Source organism: Scyliorhinus torazame, chromosome 14 (genome assembly GCF_047496885.1).
Source record: "Scyliorhinus torazame isolate Kashiwa2021f chromosome 14, sScyTor2.1, whole genome shotgun sequence".
In the NCBI taxonomy this organism is placed as follows: Eukaryota; Metazoa; Chordata; class Chondrichthyes; order Carcharhiniformes; family Scyliorhinidae; genus Scyliorhinus; species Scyliorhinus torazame.
In genome coordinates, this window is record NC_092720.1 from 198603006 (window position 1) to 198628627 (window position 25622).

The window sequence follows — 25622 nt, forward strand, 5'->3', positions numbered from 1 at the left end:
GCCTAAAACGTCCGCTATGCTATTTGCATATTGGCCTGAAAAGGAAGTGAACCGCCCCTTATCGACCTATCAGTCAAACGATGGACCGTTTTCCGGAATGAAGACTATCTCTCTCAAAACTTTGTCTGTCCATCTTTATTCAGCAAGGAAACAATTAACTTTTCTGACACAGAAATAGAAAGATTGATGAGGAGGTTTTTGGAGTCACGAAGATATTGGTTGTTGTCTCTAGGAGAGGTTTTTTAGCGTCATGAGCAGTTTATTGAGAGGCATGTTTGCAGGTTTATTTGGGGGCGGGGTCAGGTTAATCTTCATGGGGACATGCTCCCCACCCCCATCCCCACGCACGCACCCCATCCCACATGCATCACCACACACTCACACACTATATTGTTTAAAAATAAATTTAGAGTACCCAATTCATTTTATGTTCCAATTTATTGGCAATTTGATGTGGCCAATCCACCTAGCCTGTACATCTTTGGGTTGTGAGGGTGAGACCCACGCAAACACTGAGGGAAATGTGCAAACTCCTCATGGACAATGACCCGGGGCCTGGATCGAACTCTGGTCTTCGATGCCGTGAGGGAACAGTGCTAAGCACTGCGCCACCATGCCGCCCCTAAACAGACACACTACCCCGAACCTCCTGCACCCATCTTTTTTCTTTTAAATTTAGAGCACCCAATCATTTTGTTATTTTTTTAAATTAAGGGGCAATTTAGCATGGCCAATCCACCTAACCTGCACATCTTTGGGTTGTGGGGGTGAAACCCACGCAGTCACGGCGAGAATGTGCAAACTCCACACGGACAGTGACCCTGGGCCAGGTTTCAAACCCGCGTCCTCAGCGCCGTTGTCCCAGTGCTAACCACTGCACCATGTGCCACTTTCGCACACACCCATCTGACACGCACAGACCCAGCACACCAGCCCCCCACGAAAAACACACACACACTCATTCTTGATACTCACAATCACCCAACACACACACCCGACACTGAGTTAACATTTCTGCAACGGGGATAGAAAGAAATTGATGAGGAGGATTTGAGAGTCACAAAGATGTTGATTGTAATAAAAACAATGATTATCGTCACAAGTAGGCTTGTATTAACACTGCAATGTAGTTACTGTGAAAAACAACTAGTCGCCACAATCCGGCGCCTGTTCGGGTACAGAGCGGGAGAATTGAGAATGTCCAAATTACCTATCAGCATGCCTTTGGGGACTTGTGGGAGCAACCGGAGGAAAGCCACGCAGACACGTGGAGAATGTGCAGAGTCCACAGAGCCGGGAATGGGACCTGGGATCGTGGAGCTGTGAAGCAACTGCAGGGCAGCACGGTAGCAGAAGTGGATAGCACCGTGGCTTCACAGCACCAGGGCGCCAGATTCGATTCGCCGCTGGGTCACTGTCTGTGCGGAGTCTGCGTGGGTTTCCTCCAGGTGCTGCGGTGTCCTCCCACATTGCAAAGAAGTGCAGGTTATGTGGACTGGCCATGCTAAACTGCCCTCATTGTCGAAAAAAGTTTAGGAGAGGTTAATGGGATAGGATAGAAGTGAGGGCTGAAGTGGGTCGGTGCAGACTGGATGGGCTGAACGGCCTCATTCTGAACTGCATGTTCTATGCTAACCACTGTGTTACCATGCTACCCTGTTGTTGGCTCCTGGAGAGGTTTTTAGGGCGATGCTTCCAACAGGTTGATCGATGTGAAAAGAATCAATCTATTTTTGTTTCGTAAATCAGGGGAGAGCGCGAACGCAGTCCCCCACTACCACAAATTTTGCAGTCGAGTATCCCGCATTTGGGGACATCGCAGGCGTCAGCACACCCGAAGTGCAATGGGCTAGCCTCGTCCTGGGCGAACCACCTTTTTGATCATGGTTTCACTCCTGCCAGGTAAGTATGATTAAAAACAGTACACCCTCCCAGTCCACACCACACATCACATCTTTCACTCACACTTACTGCATTTACACGGCCAAACTGTCACTTTACTTACAATTATCTCTACCGAATTAGACTAGTTCTGTTGTATGATTTTGACAAATTGTCGAACATACCTCTCTATAAGAAACACATTGCCTAAAACGTCCGCTATGCTATTTGCATATTGGCCTTAAAAGGAAGTGAACCGCCCCTTATCTACCTGTCAGTCAAACGATGGACCGTTTTCCGGAATGAAGGCTTTCTCTCTCAAAACTTTGTCTGTCCATCTTTGTTCAGCAAGGAAACAATTAACTTTTCTGACACGGAAATAGAAAGATTGATGAGGAGGTTTTTGGAGTCACGAAGATATTGGTTGTTGGCTCTAGGAGAGGTTTTTTAGCGTCATGGGCAGTTTATTGAGAGGCATGTTTGCAGGTTTATTTGGGGGTGGGGTCAGGTTAATCTTCATGGGGACATGCTCCCCACCCCCATCCCCACGCACGCGCCCCATCCCACATGCATCACCACACACTCACACACTATATTGTTTAAAAATAAATTTAGAGTACCCACTTCGTTTTATGTTCCAATTTATTGGCAATTTGATGTGGCCAATCCACCTAGCCTGTACATCTTTGGGTTGTGAGGGTGAGACCCACGCAAACACTGAGGAAAATGTGCAAACTCCTCATGGACAATGACCTGGGTCCTGGATCGAACTCTAGTCTTCGACGCCGTGAGGGAACAGTGCTAAGCACTGCGCCACCATGCCGCCCCTAAACAGACACACTACCCCGACACTCCTACACCCATCTTTTTTCTTTTAAATTTAGAGCACCCAATCATTTTGTTATTTTTTTAAATTAAGGGGCAATTTAGCATGGCCAATCCACCTAACCTGCACATCTTTGGGTTGTGGGGGTGAAACCCACGCAGACACGGCGAGAATGTGCAAACTCCACACGGACAGTGACCCTGGGCCAGGATTCAAACCCGGGTCCTCAGCGCCGTTGTCCCAGTGCTAACCACTGCACCATGTGCCATTTTCGCACACACCCATCTGACACGCACAGACCCAGCACACCAGCCCCCCACGAAAAACACACGCACACTCATTCTTGATACTCACAATCACCCCAACGCACACACACACCTCTGACACACACACACCCGACACAGAGTTAACATTTCCTCAACGGGGATAGAAAGAAATTAATGAGGAGGATTTGCGAGTCACATAAATGTTGATTGTAATAATAACAATGATTATCGTCACAAGTAGGCTTACATTAACACTGCAATGAAGTGACTGTGAAAAACAACTAGTCGCCAAAATCCGGCGCCTGTTCGGGTACAGAGCGGGAGAATTGAGAATGTCCAAATTACCTATCAGCATGCCTTTGGGGACTTGTGGGAGCAACCGGAGGAAAGCCACGCAGAGAATGTGCAGAGTCCACAGAGCCGGGAATGGGACCTGGGATCGTGGAGCTGTGAAGCAACAGCAGGGCAGCAGGGTAGCAGAAGTGGATAGCACGGTGGGTTCACAGCGCCACGGTGCCAGATTCGATTCGCTGCTGGGTCACTGTCTGTGCGGAGTCTGCGTGGGTTTCCTCCAGGTGCTGCGGTGTCCTCCCACAGTGCAAAGAGGTGCTGGTTATGTGGACTGGCTATGCTAAACTGCCCTCATTGTCGAAAAAAGTTTAGGAGAGGTTAATGGGTTAAGGGGATAGGATAGAAGTGAGGGCTGAAGTGAGACGGTGCAGACTGGATGGGCTGAACGGCCTCATTCTGCACTGCATGCTCTGTGCTAACCACTGTGTTACCATGCTCTCCTGTTGTTGGCTCCTGGAGAGGTTTTTAGAGCGATCTTTCCAACATGTTGCTCGTCCAGAAAAGGATCAATCTATTTTAGTTCCGTAAATCAGGGGAGAGCGCGAACGCAGTCCCCCACTACCACAAATTTTGCAGTCGAGTATCCCGCATTTGGGGACATCGCAGGCGTCAGCACACCCGAAGTGCAATGGGCTAGCCTCGTCCTGGGCAAACCACCTTGTTGATCATGGTTTCACTCCTGCCAGGTAAGTATGCTTAAAAACAGTACACCCTCCCAGTCCACACCACACATCACATCTTTCACTCACACTTACTGCATTTACACGGCCAAACTGTCACTTTACTTACAATTATCTCTACCGAATTAGACTAGTTCTGTTGTATGATTTTGACAAATTGTCGAATATACCTCTCTATAAGAAACACATTGCCTAAAACGTCCGCTATGCTATTTGCATATTGGCCTGAAAAGGAAGTGAACCGCCCCTTATCGACCTATCAGTCAAACGATGGACCGTTTTCCGGAATGAAGACTATCTCTCTCAAAACTTTGTCTGTCCATCTTTATTCAGCAAGGAAACAATTAACTTTTCTGACACAGAAATAGAAAGATTGATGAGGAGGTTTTTGGAGTCACGAATATATTGGTTGTTGTCTCTAGGAGAGGTTTTTTAGCGTCATGAGCAGTTTATTGAGAGGCATGTTTGCAGGTTTATTTGGGGGCGGGGTCAGGTTAATCTTCATGGGGACATGCTCCCCACCCCCATCCCCACGCACGCACCCCATCCCACATGCATCACCACACACTCACACACTATATTGTTTAAAAATAAATTTAGAGTACCCAATTCATTTTATGTTCCAATTTATTGGCAATTTGATGTGGCCAATCCACCTAGCCTGTACATCTTTGGGTTGTGAGGGTGAGACCCACGCAAACACTGAGGGAAATGTGCAAACTCCTCATGGACAATGACCCGGGGCCTGGATCGAACTCTGGTCTTCGACGCCGTGAGGGAACAGTGCTAAGCACTGCGCCACCATGCCGCCCCTAAACAGACACACTACCCCGACCCTCCTGCACCCATCTTTTTTCTTTTAAATTTAGAGCACCCAATCATTTTGTTATTTTTTTAAATTAAGGGGCAATTTAGCATGGCCAATCCACCTAACCTGCACATCTTTGGGTTGTGGGGGTGAAACCCACGCAGACACGGCGAGAATGTGCAAACTCCACACGGACAGTGACCCTGGGCCAGGTTTCAAACCCGGGTCCTCAGCGCCGTTGTCCCAGTGCTAACCACTGCACCATGTGCCACTTTCGCACACACCCATCTGACACGCACAGACCCAGCACACCAGCCCCCCACGAAAAACACACACACACTCATTCTTGATACTCACAATCACCCAACACACACCCGACACTGAGTTAACATTTCTGCAACGGGGATAGAAAGAAATTGATGAGGAGGATTTGAGAGTCACAAAGATGTTGATTGTAATAAAAACAATGATTATCGTCACAAGTAGGCTTACATTAACACTGCAATGTAGTTACTGTGAAAAACAACTAGTCGCCACAATCCGGCGCCTGTTCGGGTACAGAGCGGGAGAATTGAAAATGTCCAAATTACCTATCAGCATGCCTTTGGGGACTTGTGGGAGCAACCGGAGGAAAGCCACGCAGACACGTGGAGAATGTGCAGAGTCCACAGAGCCGGGAATGGGACCTGGGATCGTGGAGCTGTGAAGCAACTGCAGGGCAGCACGGTAGCAGAAGTGGATAGCACCGTGGCTTCACAGCACCAGGGCGCCAGATTCGATTCGCCGCTGGGTCACTGTCTGTGCGGAGCCTGCGTGGGTTTCCTCCAGGTGCTGCGGTGTCCTCCCACAGTGCAAAGAAGTGCAGGTTATGTGGACTGGCCATGCTAAACTGCCCTCATTGTCGAAAAAAGTTTAGGAGAGGTTAATGGGATAGGATAGAAGTGAGGGCTGAAGTGGGTCGGTGCAGACTGGATGGGCTGAACGGCCTCATTCTGAACTGCATGTTCTATGCTAACCACTGTGTTACCATGCTACCCTGTTGTTGGCTCCTGGAGAGGTTTTTAGGGCGATGCTCCCGATCTGAAAAGGATCAATCCATTTTTGTTTCGTAAATCAGGGGAGAGCGCGAACGCAGTCCCCCACTACCACAAATTTTGCAGTCGAGTATCCCGCATTTGGGGACATCGCAGGCGTCAGCACACCCGAAGTGCAATGGGCTAGCCTCGTCCTGGACGAACCACCTTTTTGATCATGGTTTCACCCCTGCCAGGTAAGTATGCTTAAAAACAGTACACCCTCCCAGTCCACACCACACATCACATCTTTCACTCACACTTACTGCATTTACACGGCCAAACTGTCACTTTACTTACAATTATCTCTACCGAATTAGACTAGTTCTGTTGTATGATTTTGACAAATTGTCGAACATACCTCTCTATAAGAAACACATTGCCTAAAACGTCCGCTATGCTATTTGCATATTGGCCTTAAAAGGAAGTGAACAGCCCCTTATCTACCTGTCAGTCAAACGATGGACCGTTTTCCGGAATGAAGACTTTCTCTCTCAAAACTTTGTCTGTCCATCTTTGTTCAGCAAGGAAACAATTAACTTTTCTGACACGGAAATAGAAAGATTGATGAGGAGGTTTTTGGAGTCACGAAGATATTGGTTGTTGTCTCTAGGAGAGGTTTTTTAGCGTCATGAGCAGTTTATTGAGAGGCATGTTTGCAGGTTTATTTGGGGGTGGGGTCAGGTTAATCTTCATGGGGACATGCTCCCCACCCCCATCCCCACGCACGCACCCCATCCCACATGCATCACCACACACTATATTGTTTAAAAATAAATTTAGAGTACCCAATTCATTTTATGTTCCAATTTATTGGCAATTTGATGTGGCCAATCCACCTAGCCTGTACATCTTTGGGTTGTGAGGGTGAGACCCACGCAAACACTGAGGAAAATGTGCAAACTCCTCATGGACAATGACCTGGGTCCTGGATCGAACTCTAGTCTTCGACGCCGTGAGGGAACAGTGCTAAGCACTGCGCCACCATGCCGCCCCTAAACAGACACACTACCCCGACACTCCTACACCCATCTTTTTTCTTTTAAATTTAGAGCACCCAATCATTTTGTTATTTTTTTAAATTAAGGGGCAATTTAGCATGGCCAATCCACCTAACCTGTACATCTTTGGGTTGTGGGGGTGAAACCCACGCAGACACGGCGAGAATGTGCAAACTCCACACGGACAGTGACCCTGGGCCAGGATTCAAACCCGGGTCCTCAGCGCCGTTGTCCCAGTGCTAACCACTGCACCATGTGCCATTTTCGCACACACCCATCTGACACGCACAGACCCAGCACACCAGCCCCCCACGAAAAACACACGCACACTCATTCTTGATACTCACAATCACCCCAACGCACACACACACCTCTGACACACACACACCCGACACAGAGTTAACATTTCCTCAACGGGGATAGAAAGAAATTGATGAGGAGGATTTGCGAGTCACATAAATGTTGATTGTAATAATAACAATGATTATCGTCACAAGTAGGCTTACATTAACACTGCAATGAAGTGACTGTGAAAAACAACTAGTCGCCAAAATCCGGCGCCTGTTCGGGTACAGAGCGGGAGAATTGAGAATGTCCAAATTACCTATCAGCATGCCTTTGGGGACTTGTGGGAGCAACCGGAGGAAAGCCACGCAGAGAATGTGCAGAGTCCACAGAGCCGGGAATGGGACCTGGGATCGTGGAGCTGTGAAGCAACAGCAGGGCAGCAGGGTAGCAGAAGTGGATAGCACGGTGGCTTCACAGCGCCACGGTGCCAGATTCGATTCGCTGCTGGGTCACTGTCTGTGCGGAGTCTGCGTGGGTTTCCTCCAGGTGCTGCGGTGTCCTCCCACAGTGCAAAGAGGTGCTGGTTATGTGGACTGGCTATGCTAAACTGCCCTCATTGTCGAAAAAAGTTTAGGAGAGGTTAATGGGTTAAGGGGATAGGATAGAAGTGAGGGCAGAAGTGAGACGGTGCAGACTGGATGGGCTGAACGGCCTCATTCTGCACTGTATGTTCTGTGCTAACCACTGTGTTACCAAGCTCTCCTGTTGTTGGCTCCGGGAGAGGTTTTTAGAGCGATCTTTCCAACATGTTGCTCGACCAGAAAAGGATAAATCTATTTTAGTTCCGTAAATCAGGGGAGAGCGCGAACGCAGTCCCACTACCACAAATTTTGCAGTCGAGTATCCCGCATTTGGGGACATCGCAGGCGTCAGCACACCCGAAGTGCAATGGGCTAGCCTCGTCCTGGGCGAACCACCTTGTTGATCATGGTTTCACCCCTGCCAGGTAAGTATGCTTAAAAACAGTACACCCTCCCAGTCCACACCACACATCACATCTTTCACTCACACTTACTGCATTTACACGGCCAAACTGTCACTTTACTTACAATTATCTCTACCGAATTAGACTAGTTCTGTTGTATGATTTTGACAAATTGTCGAATATACCTCTCTATAAGAAACACATTGCCTAAAACGTCCGCTATGCTATTTGCATATTGGCCTGAAAAGGAAGTGAACCGCCCCTTATCTACCTATCAGTCAAACGATGGACCGTTTTCCGGAATGAAGACTATCTCTCTCAAAACTTTGTCTGTCCATCTTTATTCAGCAAGGAAACAATTAACTTTTCTGACACAGAAATAGAAAGATTGATGAGGAGGTTTTTGGAGTCACGAAGATATTGGTTGTTGTCTCTAGGAGAGGTTTTTTAGCGTCATGAGCAGTTTATTGAGAGGCATGTTTGCAGGTTTATTTGGGGGCGGGGTCAGGTTAACCTTCATGGGGACATGCTCCCCACCCCCATCCCCACTCACGCACCCCATCCCACATGCATCACCACACACTCACACACTATATTGTTTAAAAATAAATTTAGAGTACCCAATTCATTTTATGTTCCAATTTATTGGCAATTTGATGTGGCCAATCCACCTAGCCTGTACATCTTTGGGTTGTGAGGGTGAGACCCACGCAAACACTGAGGGAAATGTGCAAACTCCTCATGGACAATGACCCGGGGCCTGGATCGAACTCTGGTCTTCGACGCCGTGAGGGAACAGTGCTAAGCACTGCGCCACCATGCCGCCCCTAAACAGACACACTACCCCGACCCTCCTGCACCCATCTTTTTTCTTTTAAATTTAGAGCACCCAATCATTTTGTTATTTTTTAAAATTAAGGGGCAATTTAGCATGGCCAATCCACCTAACCTGCACATCTTTGGGTTGTGGGGGTGAAACCCACGCAGACACGGCGAGAATGTGCAAACTCCACACGGACAGTGACCCTGGGCCAGGTTTCAAACCCGGGTCCTCAGCGCCGTTGTCCCAGTGCTAACCACTGCACCATGTGCCACTTTCGCACACACCCATCTGACACGCACAGACCCAGCACACCAGCCCCCCACGAAAAACACACACACACTCATTCTTGATACTCACAATCACCCAACACACACACCCGACACTGAGTTAACATTTCTGCAACGGGGATAGAAAGAAATTGATGAGGAGGATTTGAGAGTCACAAAGATGTTGATTGTAATAAAAACAATGATTATCGTCACAAGTAGGCTTACATTAACACTGCAATGAAGTTACTGTGAAAAACAACTAGTCGCCACAATCCGGCGCCTGTTCGGGTACAGAGCGGGAGAATTGAGAATGTCCAAATTACCTATCAGCATGCCTTTGGGGACTTGTGGGAGCAACCGGAGGAAAGCCACGCAGACACGTGGAGAATGTGCAGAGTCCACAGAGCCGGGAATGGGACCTGGGATCGTGGAGCTGTGAAGCAACTGCAGGGCAGCACGGTAGCAGAAGTGGATAGCACCGTGGCTTCACAGCACCAGGGTGCCAGATTCGATTCGCCGCTGGGTCACTGTCTGTGCGGAGTCTGCGCGGGTTTCCTCCAGGTGCTGCAGTGTCCTCCCACAGTGCAAAGAAGTGCAGGTTATGTGGACTGGCTATGCTTAACTGCCCTCATTGTCGAAAAAAGTTTAGGAGAGGTTAATGGGATAGGATAGAAGTGAGGGCTGAAGTGGGTCGGTGCAGACTGGATGGGCTGAACGGCCTCATTCTGAACTGCATGTTCTATGCTAACCACTGTGTTACCATGCTACCCTGTTGTTGGCTCCTGGAGAGGTTTTTAGGGCAATGCTTCCAACCGGTTGCTCGATCTGAAAAGGATCAATCTATTTTTGTTTCGTAAATCAGGGGAGAGCGCGAACGCAGTACCCCACTGCCACAAATTTTGCAGTCGAGTATCCCGCATTTGGGGACATCGCAGGCGTCACCACACCCGAAGTGCAATGGGCTAGCCTCGTCCTGGGCGAACCACCTTTTTGATCATGGTTTCACCCCTGCCAGGTAAGTATGCTTAAAAACAGTACACCCTCCCAGTCCACACCACACATCACATCTTTCACTCACACTTACTGCATTTACACGGCCAAACTGTCACTTTACTTACAATTATCTCTACCGAATTAGACTAGTTCTGTTGTATGATTTTGACAAATTGTCGAACATACCTCTCTTTAAGAAACACATTGCCTAAAACGTCCGCTATGCTATTTGCATATTGGCCTTAAAAGGAAGTGAACCGCCCCTTATCTACCTGTCAGTCAAACGATGGACCGTTTTCCGGAATGAAGACTTTCTCTCTCAAAACTTTGTCTCTCCATCTTTGTTCAGCAAGGAAACAATTAACTTTTCTGACACGGAAATAGAAAGATTGATGAGGAGGTTTTTGGAGTCACGAAGATATTGGTTGTTGTCTCTAGGAGAGGTTTTTTAGCGTCATGAGCAGTTTATTGAGAGGCATGTTTGCAGGTTTATTTGGGGGTGAGGTCAGGTTAATCTTCATGGGGACATGCTCCCCACCCCCATCCCCACGCACGCACCCCATCCTACATGCATCACCACACACTATATTGTTTAAAAATAAATTTAGAGTACCCAATTCATTTTATGTTCCAATTTATTGGCAATTTGATGTGGCCAATCCACCTAGCCTGTACATCTTTGGGTTGTGAGGGTGAGACCCACGCAAACACTGAGGAAAATGTGCAAACTCCTCATGGACAATGACCTGGGTCCTGGATCGAACTCTAGTCTTCGACGCCGTGAGGGAACAGTGCTAAGCACTGCGCCACCATGCCGCCCCTAAACAGACACACTACCCCGACACTCCTACACCCATCTTTTTTCTTTTAAATTTAGAGCACCCAATCATTTTGTTATTTTTTTAAATTAAGGGGCAATTTAGCATGGCCAATCCACCTAACCTGCACATCTTTGGGTTGTGGGGGTGAAACCCACGCAGACACGGCGAGAATGTGCAAACTCCACACGGACAGTGACCCTGGGCCAGGATTCAAACCCGGGTCCTCAGCGCCGTTGTCCCAGTGCTAACCACTGCACCATGTGCCATTTTCGCACACACCCATCTGACACGCACAGACCCAGCACACCAGCCCCCCACGAAAAACACACGCACACTCATTCTTGATACTCACAATCACCCCAACGCACACACACACCTCTGACACACACACACCCGACACAGAGTTAACATTTCCTCAACGGGGATAGAAAGAAATTGATGAGGAGGATTTGCGAGTCACATAAATGTTGATTGTAATAATAACAATGATTATCGTCACAAGTAGGCTTACATTAACACTGCAATGAAGTGACTGTGAAAAACAACTAGTCGCCAAAATCCGGCGCCTGTTCGGGTACAGAGCGGGAGAATTGAGAATGTCCAAATTACCTATCAGCATGCCTTTGGGGACTTGTGGGAGCAACCGGAGGAAAGCCACGCAGAGAATGTGCAGAGTCCACAGAGCCGGGAATGGGACCTGGGATCGTGGAGCTGTGAAGCAACAGCAGGGCAGCAGGGTAGCAGAAGTGGATAGCACGGTGGCTTCACAGCGCCACAGTGCCAGATTCGATTCGCTGCTGGGTCACTGTCTGTGCGGAGTCTGCGTGGGTTTCCTCCAGGTGCTGCGGTGTCCTCCCACAGTGCAAAGAGGTGCTGGTTATGAGGACTGGCTATGCTAAACTGCCCTCATTGTCGAAAAAAGTTTAGGAGAGGTTAATGGGTTAAGGGGATAGGATAGAAGTGAGGGCTGAAGTGAGACGGCGCAGACTGGATGGGCTGAACGGCCTCATTCTGCACTGTATGTTCTGTGCTAACCACTGTGTTACCATGCTCTCCTGTTGTTGGCTCCGGGAGAGGTTTTTAGAGCGATCTTTCCAACATGTTGCTCGACCATAAAAGGTTCAATCTATTTTAGTTCCGTAAATCAGGGGAGAGCGCGAACGCAGTCCCCCACTACCACAAATTTTGCAGTCGAGTATCCCGCATTTGGGGACATCGCAGGCGTCAGCACATCCGGAGTGCAATGGGCTAGCCTCGTCCTGGGCGAACCACCTTGTTGACCATGGTGTCACCCCTGCCAGGTAAATATGCTTAAAAACAGTACACCCTCCCAGTCCACACCACACATCACATCTTTCACTCACACTTACTGCATTTACACGGCCAAACTGTCACTTTGCTTACAATTATCTCTACCGAATTAGACTAGTTCTGTTGTATGATTTTGACAAATTGTCGAAAATACCTCTCTATAAGAAACACATTGCCTAAAACGTCCGCTATGCTATTTGCATATTGGCCTGAAAAGGAAGTGAACCGCCCCTTATCTACCTATCAGTCAAACGATGGGCCGTTTTCCGGAATGAAGACTATCTCTCTCAAAACTTTGTCTGTCCATCTTTATTCAGCAAGGAAACAATTAACTTTTCTGACACAGAAAGAGAAAGATTGATGAGGAGGTTTTTGGAGTCACGAAGATATTGGTTGTTGTCTCTAGGAGAGGTTTTTTAGCGTCATGAGCAGTTTATTGAGAGGCATGTTTGCAGGTTTATTTGGGGGCGGGGTCAGGTTAATCTTCATGGGGACATGCTCCCCACCCCCAGCCCCACGCACGCATCCCATCCCACATGCATCACCACACACTCACACACTATATTGTTTAAAAATAAATTTAGAGTACCCAATTCATTTTATGTTCCAATTTATTGGCAATTTGATGTGGCCAATCCACCTAACCTGCACATCTTTGGGTTGTGGGGGTGAAACCCACGCAGACACGGCGAGAATGTGCAAACTCCACACGGACAGTGACCCTGGGCCAGGATTCAAACCCGGGTTCTCAGCGCCGTTGTCCCAGTGCTAACCACTGCACCATGTGCCACTTTCGCACACACCCATCTGACACGCACAGACCCAGCACACCAGCCCCCCACGAAAAACACACACACACTCATTGTTGATACTCACAATCACCCAACACACACACCCGACACTGAGTTAACATTTCTGCAACGGGGATAGAAAGAAATTGATGAGGAGGATTTGAGAGTCACAAAGATGTTGATTGTAATAAAAACAATGATTATCGTCACAAGTAGGCTTACATTAACACTGCAATGAAGTTACTGTGAAAAACAACTAGTCGCCACAATCCGGCGCCTGTTCGGGTACAGAGCGGGAGAATTGAGAATGTCCAAATTACCTATCAGCATGCCTTTGGGGACTTGTGGGAGCAACCGGAGGAAAGCCACGCAGACACGTGGAGAATGTGCAGAGTCCACAGAGCCGGGAATGGGACCTGGGATCGTGGAGCTGTGAAGCAACTGCAGGGCAGCACGGTAGCAGAAGTGGATAGCACCGTGGCTTCACAGCACCAGGGTGCCAGATTCGATTCGCCGCTGGGTCACTGTCTGTGCGGAGTCTGCGTGGGTTTCCTCCAGGTGCTGCAGTGTCCTCCCACAGTGCAAAGAAGTGCAGGTTATGTGGACTGGCCATGCTTAACTGCCCTCATTGTCGAAAAAAGTTTAGGAGAGGTTAATGGGATAGGATAGAAGTGAGGGCTGAAGTGGGTCGGTGCAGACTGGATGGGCTGAACGGCCTCATTCTGAACTGCATGTTCTATGCTAACCACTGTGTTACCATGCTACCCTGTTGTTGGCTCCTGGAGAGGTTTTTAGGGCAATGCTTCCAACAGGTTGCTCGATCTGAAAAGGATCAATCTATTTTTGTTTCGTAAATCAGGGGAGAGCGCGAACGCAGTACCCCACTACCACAAATTTTGCAGTCGAGTATCCCGCATTTGGGGACATCGCAGGCGTCAGCACACCCGAAGTGCAATGGGCTAGCCTCGTCCTGGGCGAACCACCTTTTTGATCATGGTTTCACCCCTGCCAGGTAAGTATGCTTAAAAACAGTACACCCTCCCAGTCCACACCACACATCACATCTTTCACTCACACTTACTGCATTTACACGGCCAAACTGTCACTTTACTTACAATTATCTCTACCGAATTAGACTAGTTCTGTTGTATGATTTTGACAAATTGTCGAACATACCTCTCTTTAAGAAACACATTGCCTAAAACGTCCGCTATGCTATTTGCATATTGGCCTTAAAAGGAAGTGAACCGCCCCTTATCTACCTGTCAGTCAAACGATGGACCGTTTTCCGGAATGAAGACTTTCTCTCTCAAAACTTTGTCTCTCCATCTTTGTTCAGCAAGGAAACAATTAACTTTTCTGACACGGAAATAGAAAGATTGATGAGGAGGTTTTTGGAGTCACGAAGATATTGGTTGTTGTCTCTAGGAGAGGTTTTTTAGCGTCATGAGCAGTTTATTGAGAGGCATGTTTGCAGGTTTATTTGGGGGTGAGGTCAGGTTAATCTTCATGGGGATATGCTCCCCACCCCCATCCCCACGCACGCACCCCATCCTACATGCATCACCACACACTATATTGTTTAAAAATAAATTTAGAGTACCCAATTCATTTTATGTTCCAATTTATTGGCAATTTGATGTGGCCAATCCACCTAGCCTGTACATCTTTGGGTTGTGAGGGTGAGACCCACGCAAACACTGAGGAAAATGTGCAAACTCCTCATGGACAATGACCTGGGTCCTGGATCGAACTCTAGTCTTCGACGCCGTGAGGGAACAGTGCTAAGCACTGCGCCACCATGCCGCCCCTAAACAGACACACTACCCCGACACTCCTACACCCATCTTTTTTCTTTTAAATTTAGAGCATCCAATCATTTTGTTATTTTTTTAAATTAAGGGGCAATTTAGCATGGCCAATCCACCTAACCTGCACATCTTTGGGTTGTGGGGGTGAAACCCACGCAGACACGGCGAGAATGTGCAAACTCCACACGGACAGTGACCCTGGGCCAGGATTCAAACCCGGGTCCTCAGCGCCGTTGTCCCAGTGCTAACCACTGCACCATGTGCCATTTTCGCACACACCCATCTGACACGCACAGACCCAGCACACCAGCCCCCCACGAAAAACACACGCACACTCATTCTTGATACTCACAATCACCCCAACGCACACACACACCTCTGACACACACACACCCGACACAGAGTTAACATTTCCTCAACGGGGATAGAAAGAAATTGATGAGGAGGATTTGCGAGTCACATAAATGTTGATTGTAATAATAACAATGATTATCGTCACAAGTAGGCTTACATTAACACTGCAATGAAGTGACTGTGAAAAACAACTAGTCGCCAAAATCCGGCGCCTGTTCGGGTACAGAGCGGGAGAATTGAGAATGTCCAAATTACCTATCAGCATGCCTTTGGGGACTTGTGGGAGCAACCGGAGGAAAGCCACGCAGACAATGTGCAGAGTCCACAGAGCCGGGAATGGGACCTGGGATCGTGGAGCTGTGAAGCAACAGCAGGGCAGCAGGGTAGCAGAAGTGGATAGCACGGTGGCTTCACAGCGCCACAGTGCCAGATTCGATTCGCTGCTGGGTCACTGTCTGTGCGGAGTCTGCGTGGGTTTCCTCCAGGTGCTGCGGTGTCCTCCCACAGTGCAAAGAGGTGCTGGTTATGAGGACTGGCTATGCTAAACTGCCCTCATTGTCGAAAAAAGTTTAGGAGAGGTTAATGGGTTAAGGGGATAGGATAGAAGTGAGGGCTGAAGTGAGACGGCGCAGACTGGATGGGCTGAACGGCCTCATTCTGCACTGTATGTTCTGTGCTAACCACTGTGTTACCATGCTCTCCTGTTGTTGGCTCCGGGAGAGGTTTTTAGAGCGATCTTTCCAACATGTTGCTCGACCAGAAAAGGATCAATCTATTTTAGTTCCGTAAATCAGGGGAGAGCGCGAACGCAGTCCCCCACTACCACAAATTTTGCAGTCGAGTATCCCGCATTTGGGGACATCGCAGGCGTCAGCACACCCGAAGTGCAATGGGCTAGCCTCGTCCTGGGCGAACCACCTTGTTGACCATGGTGTCACCCCTGCCAGGTAAGTATGCTTAAAAACAGTACACCCTCCCAGTCCACACCACACATCACATCTTTCACTCACACTTACTGCATTTACACGGCCAAACTGTCACTTTACTTACAATTATCTCTACCGAATTAGACTAGTTCTGTTGTATGATTTTGACAAATTGTCGAAAATACCTCTCTATAAGAAACACATTGCCTAAAACGTCCGCTATGCTATTTGCATATTGGCCTGAAAAGGAAGTGAACCGCCCCTTATCTACCTATCAGTCAAACGATGGACCGTTTTCCGGAATGAAGACTATCTCTCTCAAAACTTTGTCTGTCCATCTTTATTCAGCAAGGAAACAATTAACTTTTCTGACACAGAAATAGAAAGATTGATGAGGAGGTTTTTGGAGTCACGAAGATATTGGTTGTTGTCTCTAGGAGAGGTTTTTTAGCGTCATGAGCAGTTTATTGAGAGGCATGTTTGCAGGTTTATTTGGGGGCGGGGTCAGGTTAATCTTCATGGGGGCATGCTCCCCACCCCCATCCCCACGCACGCACCCCATCCCACATGCATCACCACACACTCACACACTATATTGTTTAAAAATAAATTTAGAGTACCCAATTCATTTTATGTTCCAATTTATTGGCAATTTGATGTGGCCAATCCACCTAGCCTGTACATCTTTGGGTTGTGAGGGTGAGACCCACGCAAACACTGAGGAAAATGTGCAAACTCCTCATGGACAATGACCCGGGGCCTGGATCGAACTCTGGTCTTCGACGCCGTGAGGGAACAGTGCTAAGCACTGCGCCACCATGCCGCCCCTAAACAGACACACTACCCCGACCCTCCTGCACCCATCTTTTTTCTTTTAAATTTAGAGCACCCAATCATTTTGTTATTTTTTTAAATTAAGGGGCAATTTAGCATGGCCAATCCACCTAACCTGCACATCTTTTGGGTTGTGGGGGTGAAACCCACGCAGACACGGCGAGAATGTGCAAACTCCACACGGACAGTGACCCTGGGCCAGGATTCAAACCCGGGTTCTCAGCGCCGTTGTCCCAGTGCTAACCACTGCACCATGTGCCACTTTCGCACACACCCATCTGACACGCACAGACCCAGCACACCAGCCCCCCACGAAAAACACACACACACTCATTCTTGATACTCACAATCACCCAACACACACACCCGACACTGAGTTAACATTTCTGCAACGGGGATAGAAAGAAATTGATGAGGAGGATTTGAGAGTCACAAAGATGTTGATTGTAATAAAAACAATGATTATCGTCACAAGTAGGCTTACATTAACACTGCAATGAAGTTACTGTGAAAAACAACTAGTCGCCACAATCCGGCGCCTGTTCGGGTACAGAGCGGGAGAATTGAGAATGTCCAAATTACCTATCAGCATGCCTTTGGGGACTTGTGGGAGCAACCGGAGGAAAGCCACGCAGACACGTGGAGAATGTGCAGAGTCCACAGAGCCGGGAATGGGACCTGGGATCGTGGAGCTGTGAAGCAACTGCAGGGCAGCACGGTAGCAGAAGTGGATAGCACCGTGGCTTCACAGCACCAATGTGCCAGATTCGATTCGCCGCTGGGTCACTGTCTGTGCGGAGTCTGCGTGGGTTTCCTCCAGGTGCTGCGGTGTCCTCCCACAGTGCAAAGAAGTGCAGGTTATGTGGACTGGCCATGCTAAACTGCCCTCATTGTCGAAAAAAGTTTAGGAGAGGTTAATGGGATAGGATAGAAGTGAGGGCTGAAGTGGGTCGGTGCAGACTGGATGGGCTGAACGGCCTCATTCTGAACTGCATGTTCTATGCTAACCACTGTGTTACCATGCTACCCTGTTGTTGGCTCCTGGAGAGGTTTTTAGGGCGATGCTTCCAACAGGTTGCTCGATCTGAAAAGGATCAATCTATTTTTGTTTCGTAAATCAGGGGAGAGCGCGAACGCAGTCCCCCACTACCACAAATTTTGCAGTCGAGTATCCCGCATTTGGGGACATCGCAGGCGTCAGCACACCCGAAGTGCAATGGGCTAGCCTCGTCCTGGGCGAACCACCTTTTTGATCATGGTTTCACCCCTGCCAGGTAAGTATGCTTAAAAACAGTACACCCTCCCAGTCCACACCACACATCACATCTTTCACTCACACTTACTGCATTTACACGGCCAAACTGTCACTTTACTTACAATTATCTCTACCGAATTAGACTAGTTCTGTTGTATGATTTTGACAAATTGTCGAACATACCTCTCTATAAGAAACACGTTGCCTAAAACGTCCGCTATGCTATTTGCATATTGGCCTTAAAAGGAAGTGAACCGCCCCTTATCTACCTGTCAGTCAAACGATGGACCGTTTTCCGGAATGAAGACTTTCTCTCTCAAAACTTTGTCTGTCCATCTTTGTTCAGCAAGGAAACAATTAACTTTTCTGACACGGAAATAGAAAGATTGATGAGGAGGTTTTTGGAGTCACGAAGATATTGGTTGTTGTCTCTAGGAGAGGTTTTTTAGCGTCATGAGCAGTTTATTGAGAGGCATGTTTGTAGGTTTATTTGGGGGTGGGGTCAGGTTAATCTTCATGGGGACATGCTCCCCACCCCCATCCCCACGCACGCACCCCATCCCACATGCATCACCACACACTCACACACTATATTGTTTAAAAATAAATTTAGAGTACCCAATTCATTTTATGTTCCAATTTATTGGCAATTTGATGTGGCCAATCCACCTAGCCTGTACATCTTTGGGTTGTGAGGGTGAGACCCACGCAAACACTGAGGAAAATGTGCAAACTCCTCATGGACAATGACCTGGGTCCTGGATCGAACTCTAGTCTTCGACGCCGTGAGGGAACAGTGCTAAGCACTGCGCCACCATGCCGCCCCTAAACAGACACACTACCCCGACACTCCTACACCCATCTTTTTTCTTTTAAATTTAGAGCACCCAATCATTTTGTTATTTTTTTAAATTAAGGGGCAATTTAGCATGGCCAATCCACCTAACCTGCACATCTTTGGGTTGTGGGGGTGAAACCCACGCAGACACGGCGAGAATGTGCAAACTCCACACGGACAGTGACCCTGGGCCAGGATTCAAACCCGGGTCCTCAGCGCCGTTGTCCCAGTGCTAACCACTGAACCATGTGCCATTTTCGCACACACCCATCTGACACGCACAGACCCAGCACACCAGCCCCCCACGAAAAACACACGCACACTCATTCTTGATACTCACAATCACCCCAACGCACACACACACCTCTGACACACACACACCCGACACAGAGTTAACATTTCCTCAACGGGGATAGAAAGAAATTGATGAGGAGGATTTGCGAGTCACATAAATGTTGATTGTAATAATAACTATGATTATCGTCACAAGTAGGCTTACATTAACACTGCAATGAAGTGACTGTGAAAAACAACTAGTCGCCAAAATCCGGCGCCTGTTCGGGTACAGAGCGGGAGAATTGAGAATGTCCAAATTACCTAATCAGCATGCCTTTGGGGACTTGTGGGAGCAACCGGAGGAAAGCCATGCAGAGAATGTGCAGAGTCCACAGAGCCGGGAATGGGACCTGGGATCGTGGAGCTGTGAAGCAACAGCAGGGCAGCAGGGTAGCAAAAGTGGATAGCACGGTGGCTTCACAGCGCCACGGTGCCAGATTCGATTCGCTGCTGGGTCACTGTCTGTGCGGAGTCTGCGTGGGTTTCCTCCAGGTGCTGCGGTGTCCTCCCACAGTGCAAAGAGGTGCTGGTTATGTGGACTGGCTATGCTAAACTGCCCTCATTGTCGAAAAAAGTTTAGGAGAGGTTAATGGGTTAAGGGGATAGGATAGAAGTGAGGGCTGAAGTGAGACGGTGCAGACTGGATGGGCTGAACGGCCTCATTCTGCACTGTATGCTCTGTGCTAACCACTGTGTTACCATGCTCTCCTGTTGTTGGCTCCGGGAGAGGTTTTTAGAGCGATCTTTCCAACATGTTGCTCGACCAGAAAAGGATCAATCTATTTTAGTTCCGTAAATCAGGGGAGAGCGCGAACGCAGTCCCCCACTACCACAAATTTTGCAGTCGAGTATCCCGCATTTGGGGACATCGCAGGCGTCAGCACACCCGAAGTGCAATGGGCTAGCCTCGTCCTGGGCGAACCACCTTGTTGATCATGGTTTCACCCCTGCCAGGTAAGTATGCTTAAAAACAGTGCACCCTCCCAGTCCACACCACACATCACATCTTTCACTCACACTTACTGCATTTACACGGCCAAACTGTCACTTTACTTACAATTATCTCTACCGAATTAGACTAGTTCTGTTGTGTGATTTTGACAAATTGTCGAATATACCTCTCTATAAGAAACACATTGCCTAAAACGTCCGCTATGCTATTTGCGTATTGGCCTGAAAAGGAAGTGAACCGCCCCTTATCTACCTATCAGTCAAACGATGGACCGTTTTCCGGAATGAAGACTATCTCTCTCAAAACTTTGTCTGTCCATCTTTATTCAGCAAGGAAACAATTAACTTTTCTGACACAGAAATAGAAAGATTGATGAGGAGGTTTTTGGAGTCACGAAGATATTGGTTGTTGTCTCTAGGAGAGGTTTTTTAGCGTCATGAGCAGTTTATTGAGAGGCATGTTTGCAGGTTTATTTGGGGGCGGGGTCAGGTTAATCTTCATGGGGACATGCTCCCCACCCCCATCCCCACGCACGCACCCCATCCCACATGCATCACCACACACTCACACACTATATTGTTTAAAAATAAATTTAGAGTACCCAATTCATTTTATGTTCCAATTTATTGGCAATTTGATGTGGCCAATCCACCTAGCCTGTACATCTTTGGGTTATGAGGGTGAGACCCACGCAAACACTGAGGAAAATGTGCAAACTCCTCATGGACAATGACCCGGGGCCTGGATCGAACTCTGGTCTTCGACGTCGTGAGGGAACAGTGCTAAGCACTGCGCCACCATGCCGCCCCTAAACAGACACACTACCCCGACCCTCCTGCACCCATCTTTTTTCTTTTAAATTTAGAGCACCCAATCATTTTGTTATTTTTTTAAATTAAGGGGCAATTTAGCATGGCCAATCCACCTAACCTGCACATCTTTTGGGTTGTGGGGGTGAAACCCACGCAGACACGGCGAGAATGTGCAAACTCCACACGGACAGTGACCCTGGGCCAGGATTCAAACCCGGGTTCTCAGCGCCGTTGTCCCAGTGCTAACCACTGCACCATGTGCCACTTTCGCACACACCCATCTGACACGCACAGACCCAGCACACCAGCCCCCCACGAAAAACACACACACACTCATTCTTGATACTCACAATCACCCAACACACACACCCGACACTGAGTTAACATTTCTGCAACGGGGATAGAAAGAAATTGATGAGGAGGATTTGAGAGTCACAAAGATGTTGATTGTAATAAAAACAATGATTATCGTCACAAGTAGGCTTACATTAACACTGCAATGAAGTTACTGTGAAAAACAACTAGTCGCCACAATCCGGCGCCTGTTCGGGTACAGAGCGGGAGAATTGAGAATGTCCAAATTACCTATCAGCATGCCTTTGGGGACTTGTGGGAGCAACCGGGGGAAAGCCACGCAGACACGTGGAGAATGTGCAGAGTCCACAGAGCCGGGAATGGGACCTGGGACCGTGGAGCTGTGAAGCAACTGCAGGGCAGCACGGTAGCAGAAGTGGATAGCACCGTGGCTTCCCAGCACCAGGGTGCCAGATTCGATTCGACGCTGGGTCACTGTCTGTGCGGAGTCTGCGTGGGTTTCCTCCAGGTGCTGCGGTGTCCTCCCACAGTGCAAAGAAGTGCAGGTTATGTGGACTGGCCATGCTAAACTGCCCTCATTGTCGAAAAAAGTTTAGGAGAGGTTAATGGGATAGGATAGAAGTGAGGGCTGAAGTGGGTCGGTGCAGACTGGATGGGCTGAACGGCCTCATTCTGAACTGCATGTTCTATGCTAACCACTGTGTTACCATGCTACCCTGTTGTTGGCTCCTGGAGAGGTTTTTAGGGCGATGCTTCCAACAGGTTGCTCGATCTGAAAAGGATCAATCTATTTTTGTTTCGTAAATCAGGGGAGAGCGCGAACGCAGTCCCCCACTACCACAAATTTTGCAGTCGAGTATCCCGCATTTGGGGACATCGCAGGCGTCAGCACACCCGAAGTGCAATGGGATAGCCTCGTCCTGGGCGAACCACCTTTTTGATCATGGTTTCACCCCTGCCAGGTAAGTATGCTTAAAAACAGTACACCCTCCCAGTCCACACCACACATCACATCTTTCACTCACACTTACTGCATTTACACGGCCAAACTGTCACTTTACTTACAATTATCTCTACCGAATTAGACTAGTTCTGTTGTATGATTTTGACAAATTGTCGAACATACCTCTCTATAAGAAACACATTGCCTAAAACGTCCGCTATGCTATTTGCATATTGGCCTGAAAAGGAAGTGAACCGCCCCTTATCTACCTATCAGTCAAACGATGGGCCGTTTTCCGGAATGAAGACTATCTCTCTCAAAACTTTGTCTGTCCATCTTTATTCAGCAAGGAAACAATTAACTCTTCTGACACAGAAATAGAAAGATTGATGAGGAGGTTTTTGGAGTCACGAAGATATTGGTTGTTGTCTCTAGGAGAGGTTTTTTAGCGTCATGAGCAGTTTATTGAGAGGCATGTTTGCAGGTTTATTTGGGGGCGGGGTCAGGTTAATCTTCATGGGGACATGCTCCCCACCCCCATCCCCACGCACGCACCCCATCCCACATGCATCACCACACACTCACACACTATATTGTTTAAAAATAAATTTAGAGTACCCAATTCATTTTGTGTTCCAATTTATTGGCAATTTGATGTGGCCAGTCCACCTAGCCTGTACATCTTTGGGTTGTGAGGGGGAGACCCACGCAAACACTGAGGAAAATGTGCAAACTCCTCATGGACAATGGCCCGGGGCCTGGATCGAACTCTGGTCTTCGACGCCGTGAGGGAACAGTGCTAAGCACTGCGCCACCATGCCGCCCCTAAACAGACACACTACCCCGACCCTCCTGCACCCATCTTTTTTCTTTTAAATTTAGAGCACCCAATCATTTTGTTATTTTTTTAAATTAAGGGGCAATTTAGCATGGCCAATCCACCTAACCTGCACATCTTTGGGTTGTGGGGGTGAAACCCACGCAGACACGGCGAGAATGTGCAAACTCCACACGGACAGTGACCCTGGGCCAGGATTCAAACCCGGGTTCTCAGCGCCGTTGTCCCAGTGCTAACCACTGCACCATGTGCCACTTTCGCACACACCCATCTGACACGCACAGACCCAGCACACCAGCCCCCCACGAAAAACACACACACACTCATTCTTGATACTCACAATCACCCAACACACACACCCGACACTGAGTTAACATTTCTGCAACGGGGATAGAAAGAAATTGATGAGGAGGATTTGAGAGTCACAAAGATGTTGATTGTAATAAAAACAATGATTATCGTCACAAGTAGGCTTACATTAACACTGCAATGAAGTTACTGTGAAAAACAACTAGTCGCCACAATCCGGCGCCTGTTCGGGTACAGAGCGGGAGAATTGAGAATGTCCAAATTACCTATCAGCATGCCTTTGGGGACTTGTGGGAGCAACCGGAGGAAAGCCACGCAGACACGTGGAGAATGTGCAGAGTCCACAGAGCCGGGAATGGGACCTGGGATCGTGGAGCTGTGAAGCAACTGCAGGGCAGCACGGTAGCAGAAGTGGATAGCACCGTGGCTTCACAGCACCAGGGTGCCAGATTCGATTCGCCGCTGGGTCACTGTCTGTGCGGAGTCTGCGTGGGTTTCCTCCAGGTGCTGCGGTGTCCTCCCACAGTGCAAAGAAGTGCAGGTTATGTGGACTGGCTATGCTAAACTGCCCTCATTGTCGAAAAAAGTTTAGGAGAGGTTAATGGGATAGGATAGAAGTGAGGGCTGAAGTGGGTCGGTGCAGACTGGATGGGCTGAACGGCCTCATTCTGAACTGCATGTTCTATGCTAACCACTGTGTTACCATGCTACCCTGTTGTTGGCTCCTGGAGAGGTTTTTAGCACGATGCTTCCAACAGGTTGCTCGATCTGAAAAGGATCAATCTATTTTTGTTTCGTAAATCAGGGGAGAGCGCGAACGCAGTACCCCACTACCACAAATTTTGCAGTCGAGTATCCCGCATTTGGGGACATCGCAGGCGTCACCACACCCGAAGTGCAATGGGCTAGCCTCGTCCTGGGCGAACCACCTTTTTGATCATGGTTTCACCCCTGCCAGGTAAGTATGCTTAAAAACAGTACACCCTCCCAGTCCACACCACACATCACATCTTTCACTCACACTTACTGCATTTACACGGCCAAACTGTCACTTTACTTACAATTATCTCTACCGAATTAGACTAGTTCTGTTGTATGATTTTGACAAATTGTCGAACATACCTCTCTATAAGAAACACATTGCCTAAAACGTCCGCTATGCTATTTGCATATTGGCCTTAAAAGGAAGTGAACCGCCCCTTATCTACCTGTCAGTCAAACGATGGACCGTTTTCCGGAATGAAGACTTTCTCTCTCAAAACTTTGTCTGTCCATCTTTGTTCAGCAAGGAAACAATTAACTTTTCTGACACGGAAATAGAAAGATTGATGAGGAGGTTTTTGGAGTCACGAAGATATTGGTTGTTGTCTCTAGGAGAGGTTTTTTAGCGTCATGAGCAGTTTATTGAGAGGCATGTTTGCAGGTTTATTTGGGGGCGGGGTCAGGTTAATCTTCATGGGGACATGCTCCCCACCCCCATCCCCACGCACGCACCCCATCCCACATGCATCACCACACACTATATTGTTTAAAAATAAATTTAGAGTACCCAATTCATTTTATGTTCCAATTTATTGGCAATTTGATGTGGCCAATCCACCTAGCCTGTACATCTTTGGGTTGTGAGGGTGAGACCCACGCAAACACTGAGGAAAATGTGCAAACTCCTCATGGACAATGACCTGGGTCCTGGATCGAACTCTAGTCTTCGACGCCGTGAGGGAACAGTGCTAAGCACTGCGCCACCATGCCGCCCCTAAACAGACACACTACCCCGACACTCCTACACCCATCTTTTTTCTTTTAAATTTAGAGCACCCAATCATTTTGTTATTTTTTTAAATTAAGGGGCAATTTAGCATGGCCAATCCACCTAACCTGCACATCTTTGGGTTGTGGGGGTGAAACCCACGCAGACACGGCGAGAATGTG

General features: G+C 48.2%; 12 non-coding genes across 12 annotated transcripts; all 12 read right to left on the reverse strand.

Moving 5' to 3' along the window:
- Positions 1 to 1746: 1746 nt before the first annotated feature.
- On the reverse strand, positions 1747 to 1910 carry LOC140390726 (U1 spliceosomal RNA). Its single transcript, XR_011934784.1, has one exon. It is a non-coding gene; the product is annotated as a U1 spliceosomal RNA (small nuclear RNA).
- A 1944-nt stretch (positions 1911 to 3854) lies between these two features.
- LOC140390756 (U1 spliceosomal RNA) lies at positions 3855 to 4018 on the reverse strand. Its single transcript, XR_011934813.1, has one exon. It is a non-coding gene; the product is annotated as a U1 spliceosomal RNA (small nuclear RNA).
- A 1908-nt stretch (positions 4019 to 5926) lies between these two features.
- LOC140390676 (U1 spliceosomal RNA) lies at positions 5927 to 6090 on the reverse strand. Its single transcript, XR_011934734.1, has one exon. It is a non-coding gene; the product is annotated as a U1 spliceosomal RNA (small nuclear RNA).
- Positions 6091 to 8027: 1937 nt separating this feature from the next.
- LOC140390801 (U1 spliceosomal RNA) lies at positions 8028 to 8188 on the reverse strand. The gene has a single exon (XR_011934858.1). It is a non-coding gene; the product is annotated as a U1 spliceosomal RNA (small nuclear RNA).
- Positions 8189 to 10110: 1922 nt separating this feature from the next.
- On the reverse strand, positions 10111 to 10274 carry LOC140390778 (U1 spliceosomal RNA). The gene has a single exon (XR_011934835.1). It is a non-coding gene; the product is annotated as a U1 spliceosomal RNA (small nuclear RNA).
- A 1936-nt stretch (positions 10275 to 12210) lies between these two features.
- LOC140390785 (U1 spliceosomal RNA) lies at positions 12211 to 12374 on the reverse strand. Its single transcript, XR_011934842.1, has one exon. It is a non-coding gene; the product is annotated as a U1 spliceosomal RNA (small nuclear RNA).
- A 1649-nt stretch (positions 12375 to 14023) lies between these two features.
- Positions 14024 to 14187, reverse strand: LOC140390692 (U1 spliceosomal RNA). Its single transcript, XR_011934750.1, has one exon. It is a non-coding gene; the product is annotated as a U1 spliceosomal RNA (small nuclear RNA).
- Positions 14188 to 16123: 1936 nt separating this feature from the next.
- Positions 16124 to 16287, reverse strand: LOC140390702 (U1 spliceosomal RNA). The gene has a single exon (XR_011934759.1). It is a non-coding gene; the product is annotated as a U1 spliceosomal RNA (small nuclear RNA).
- Positions 16288 to 18210: 1923 nt separating this feature from the next.
- LOC140390969 (U1 spliceosomal RNA) lies at positions 18211 to 18374 on the reverse strand. The gene has a single exon (XR_011934995.1). It is a non-coding gene; the product is annotated as a U1 spliceosomal RNA (small nuclear RNA).
- Positions 18375 to 20319: 1945 nt separating this feature from the next.
- On the reverse strand, positions 20320 to 20483 carry LOC140390649 (U1 spliceosomal RNA). The gene has a single exon (XR_011934708.1). It is a non-coding gene; the product is annotated as a U1 spliceosomal RNA (small nuclear RNA).
- Positions 20484 to 22406: 1923 nt separating this feature from the next.
- Positions 22407 to 22570, reverse strand: LOC140390618 (U1 spliceosomal RNA). The gene has a single exon (XR_011934678.1). It is a non-coding gene; the product is annotated as a U1 spliceosomal RNA (small nuclear RNA).
- A 1922-nt stretch (positions 22571 to 24492) lies between these two features.
- LOC140390769 (U1 spliceosomal RNA) lies at positions 24493 to 24656 on the reverse strand. Its single transcript, XR_011934826.1, has one exon. It is a non-coding gene; the product is annotated as a U1 spliceosomal RNA (small nuclear RNA).
- Between the last annotated feature and the right edge of the window lie 966 nt (positions 24657 to 25622).